The sequence below is a fragment of the Schistocerca serialis genome, unplaced genomic scaffold (assembly GCF_023864345.2).
Source record: "Schistocerca serialis cubense isolate TAMUIC-IGC-003099 unplaced genomic scaffold, iqSchSeri2.2 HiC_scaffold_1193, whole genome shotgun sequence".
Taxonomy (NCBI): Eukaryota; Metazoa; Arthropoda; class Insecta; order Orthoptera; family Acrididae; genus Schistocerca; species Schistocerca serialis.
The window spans coordinates 25,001-30,000 of record NW_026047396.1 but is presented as its reverse complement, the minus strand read 5'-3'; the positions used below and the strand labels follow the sequence as shown (position 1 = coordinate 30,000).

Sequence of the window (5,000 nt, the reverse complement as noted above, 5' to 3'; positions counted from 1 at the left end):
AAATGCTTTCGCTTCTGTTCGTCTTGCGACGATCCAAGAATTTCACCTCTAACGTCGCAATACGAATGCCCCCGCCTGTCCCTATTAATCATTACCTCGGGTTCCGAAAACCAACAAAATAGAACCGAGGTCCTATTCCATTATTCCATGCACACAGTATTCAGGCGGGCTTGCCTGCTTTAAGCACTCTAATTTGTTCAAAGTAAACGTGCCGGCCCACCGAGACACTCACTCAAGAGCACCCTGGTAGGATTGCAACGGGGTCCGCCTCGGGACGCACGAGCACGCACGAGGCGCGTCGCACGCCTTCAGCTCGCCCCACCGGCAGGACGTCCCACGATACATGCCAGTTAAACACCGACGGGCGGTGAACCAACAGCGTGGGACACAAATCCAACTACGAGCTTTTTAACCGCAACAACTTTAATATACGCTATTGGAGCTGGAATTACCGCGGCTGCTGGCACCAGACTTGCCCTCCAATAGATACTCGTTAAAGGATTTAAAGTGTACTCATTCCGATTACGGGGCCTCGGATGAGTCCCGTATCGTTATTTTTCGTCACTACCTCCCCGTGCCGGGAGTGGGTAATTTGCGCGCCTGCTGCCTTCCTTGGATGTGGTAGCCGTTTCTCAGGCTCCCTCTCCGGAATCGAACCCTGATTCCCCGTTACCCGTTACAACCATGGTAGGCGCAGAACCTACCATCGACAGTTGATAAGGCAGACATTTGAAAGATGCGTCGCCGGTACGAGGACCGTGCGATCAGCCCAAAGTTATTCAGAGTCACCAAGGCAAACGGACCGGACGAGCCGACCGATTGGTTTTGATCTAATAAAAGCGTCCCTTCCATCTCTGGTCGGGACTCTGTTTGCATGTATTAGCTCTAGAATTACCACAGTTATCCAAGTAACGTGGGTACGATCTAAGGAACCATAACTGATTTAATGAGCCATTCGCGGTTTCACCTTAATGCGGCTTGTACTGAGACATGCATGGCTTAATCTTTGAGACAAGCATATGACTACTGGCAGGATCAACCAGGGAGCTGCGTCAACTAGAGCTGAGCAGCCGGCCGCCCGGGAGTGTGTCCCGGGGGCCCGCGCGAACACGCAAGCGTCCGCTCAATTATTCTGCAAACAGGAGGAGGCTGAGCTCCCCTGCACAATACACCTCGAAACCCTCTCAGGTCCCGGCGGCGCGCAGCGCCGTCCTAAGTACTTGGTCGGGTTCGAGAGAGGCGCAATCGCCCGGAGTTTGGCGAGTAGACGCTTTAGGTGCGACCACCCGTGCTCCCAACTGAGCTTGCCGCTGCCGACAGAGGCCCGGGAGCGTGCTGTCGTGGCATTGCCGGCGGGAGACAACACGCGCCACCTACGGTGGCCGGCAGCTCCAACGCCAGCGCCACAGAAGGACAAAAGCCCCACTTGGGTGCCGAAGCGAACTCTCCCAGCACAGCGCACGCGCCAACACGTCCGCACAGCTGCGATACAATCCACCTGCGAGAACCGCAGAGGCGACCGAGCAGCAGACGGCGTCGCGGCGCCGAGCGCCGGGCGGCGGCGCATCCTCAGCGCACACAGTCCTCAATCGGACCAGCACACTGCAGATGTCCACCGCGCTTCGCACCGGGCCCGCGAGGACCTACTTTGGCCGCACGGCGCCGCGTGCAGGGTGCGCCGGCGCGCAGCTACGCCGCCTGCCGCCTCCGTCGGCCGGCGCGCCTGCCACTGGCCGCCCCCACCAGCCGGCTGTAGCGCGTGCGCCCACGCACCGCGCGGCCAGCACGCCGGGAGGCCCCCCCTCACCGGCCGGGGACGGTCCCACCCAGCCACCGCCGCGTATCGCTTCACACCCACATGCCATTCACGTTCGTGGGCATGGTGGGTATCGCTGAAACAACCGGTTGGTAGCTCAACCGATCGTCGCCATCACTGATTCACCTCTAGCGAGAACAACCGCACCACAACGGTTTACCAGTTCTTCATTTGCGTAACGTCACCAGCAAACGTAGACGTCCATCGCCATTTGCAAATTCAACGATTGTTGCATGCCTGTGTCAGGTGTCACGACACACTATGTCTGCCCACATACACGCAACAACATGTGCACGCTTCGCGAACACGTGGAAGGTGGCCCCCGTACGTATGCGATGTCCATTGCGCGAACGACTGTCAACCGGCCTCTGTCGCATGTCGCAGATGTGGAACGCAGTGCACCATGCTATCACGGTGTGTGAGAAGAGACGACTACGTCTGACAACACGCGCCACTACATCAACAGACGGCTCATGCCGATCGCCATCCACGGCATACCATACTGCAATCCAGCTCTTATAGGGAGACGACATGTAGCTGAGTGCACAATATTTGGACCGTATGGTTCGCCGTTGTTGGCGCAGTCGTGGTACGGTCACACATGTACCACGATGTATCATTCAGTACATGAGGACCAATGTGCAGTACAGTGTGTGATTTGGACGTACAACATCAGCGGACAGTTGACACAAGCCGTACCACAACGTAGGCTGTGCTTCGCCATGCGAATGCCAATGAACAACTGCGAAGGGCATTGAGCATGTACGTCCTGCTGCCATCCGCATTACAGTGTATAGCTGCAAGGTGTTTAACATGAAGCGATACTCTGGGGACCGGGCAGTGCGAGTAGTAAACTATATTGCGGGGGTTGCGGTTAGGCAACACTACACTAATTTAACGCGTCGTATGACAATTACAGAGCAGGTTAAGGCCCAACGTGTGTTGGGTTAAGGCCCAACGTGTGTTGGGTTAAGGCCCAACGTGTGTTGGGTTAAGGCCCAACGTGTGTTGGGTTAAGGCCCAACGTGTGTTGGGTTAAGGCCCAACGTGTGTTGGGTTAAGGCCCAACGTGTGTTGGGTTAAGGCCCAACGTGTGTTGGGTTAAGGCCCAACGTGTGTTGGGTTAAGGCCCAACGTGTGTTGGGTTAAGGCCCAACGTGTGTTGGGTTAAGGCCCAACGTGTGTTGGGTTAAGGCCCAACGTGTGTTGGGTTAAGGCCCAACGTGTGTTGGGTTAAGGCGCAACGTGTGTTGGGTTAAGGCGCAACGTGTGTTGGGTTAAGGCGCAACGTGTGTTGGGTTAAGGCGCAACGTGTGTTGGGTTAAGGCGCAACGTGTGTTGGGTTAAGGCGCAACGTGTGTTGGGTTAAGGCGCAACGTGTGTTGGGTTAAGGCGCAACGTGTGTTGGGTTAAGGCGCAACGTGTGTTGGGTTAAGGCGCAACGTGTGTTGGGTTAAGGCGCAACATAGGTTGGGTTAAGGCGCAACATAGGTTAGGTTAAGGCGCAACATAGGTTAGGTTAAGGCGCAACATAGGTTAGGTTAAGGCGCAACATAGGTTAGGTTAAGGCGCAACATAGGTTAGGTTAAGGCGCAACATAGGTTAGGTTAAGGCGCAACATAGGTTAGGTTAAGGCGCAACATAGGTTAGGTTAAGGCGCAACATAGGTTAGGTTAAGGCGCAACATAGGTTAGGTTAAGGCGCAACATAGGTTAGGTTAAGGTACAATATAGGTTAGGTTAAGGTACAATATAGGGTAGGTTAAGGCGCAACATAGGTTAGGTTAAGGCGCAACATAGGTTAGGTTAAGGCGCAACATAGGTTAGGTTAAGGCGCAACATAGGTTAGGTTAAGGCGCAACATAGGTTAGGTTAAGGCACAACACGGGTTAGGTTAAGGCACAACACGGGTTAGGTTAAGGCACAACACGGGTTAGGTTAAGGCACAACACAGGTTAGGTTAAGGCACAACACGGGTTAGGTTAAGGCACAACACGGGTTAGGTTAAGGCAGAATACGGGTTAGGTTAAGGCACAATACGGGTTAGGTTAAGGCACAATACGGGTTAGGTTAAGGCACAATACGGGTTAGGTTAAGGCACAATACGGGTTAGGTTAAGGCACAATACGGGTTAGGTTAAGGCACAATACGGGTTAGGTTAAGGCACAATACGGGTTAGGTTAAGGCACAATACGGGTTAGGTTAAGGCACAATACGGGTTAGGTTAAGGCACAATACGGGTTAGGTTAAGGCACAATACGGGTTAGGTTAAGGCACAATACGGGTTAGGTTAAGGCACAATACGGGTTAGGTTAAGGCACAATATGGGTTAGGTTAAGGCACAATATGGGTTAGGTTAAGGCACAATATGGGTTAGGTTAAGGCACAATATGGGTTAGGTTAAGGTACACATTGTTGTAAGGAAAGGTGTTTTGGGGGGGGGGGGCGGCAGTTTGTTGATTGTGATTATCGTAAGTAAATGACTGCGGCATCATCTGATTTGCCACGTCAGGGTGCACCTTTGGCTCATAACAGGCGGCGCTCTGATTCCATGCTTGTGGCAGACCTGTGTCTTTCATTCCTGCCATTGTTTGTGTGGTGTGACAGGAGGCAGTATTGTGATGTTGGGTGCACCCCTGTGTGGGACATGTGTGGGTGTTGGTGGCTTAGCTGAGCAATGGTGGTTGTCGGAAGGGTGGGATATTCTGTTTTCCGAGTGGACCTCCCGGTCTGGTTATGATAGTGTGGATTGTCTAATGTGGCAGAGAGGATGCACTGGGTGTTGTTCCATGCTGGTGCTTACATATCGTCTGCGTGCCTGTTACAGGCAGAGAGTAGTGCGTGATAAGAGTGTCTGGCTGACGTGTGATTGTGAGCAGAGTCTTTCAGCATGTATACGGACAGGTCTATACATTATCTGTATTCTGATGGCTCTATCTATTACTAATCAGCGCCGTGTATACGTTTAATCCGGTTCCAGTCGAAACTATTGTATCTCTGTACATTAGTGACACGGCGAGCCCGGTATGTAGTTACTCGTCTCGGCAGCTTCCACCGGTGTATGGCAAATGATTATAAGGAATCAGTCTAGTCGTCAATACCGATAGTCTGACGTCACATGTCTGGGGTGGGGGACGCTGCGCCCTTCCGGTGGGTCATGGCCTAGGAAGACTCTTCCCACGCAG

General features: G+C 53.4%; 1 non-coding gene across 1 annotated transcript in view; it reads right to left on the bottom strand.

Moving 5' to 3' along the window:
- Nucleotides 1-1,046, bottom strand: part of LOC126434705 (small subunit ribosomal RNA) — a 1,910-nt gene extending 864 nt beyond the window's left edge. Inside the window, exon 1 of the ribosomal RNA XR_007579422.1 lies at nucleotides 1-1,046. This exon is cut by the window's left edge and continues 864 nt beyond it. This is a non-coding gene — a ribosomal RNA (small subunit ribosomal RNA).
- Nucleotides 1,047-5,000: the final 3,954 nt, after the last annotated feature.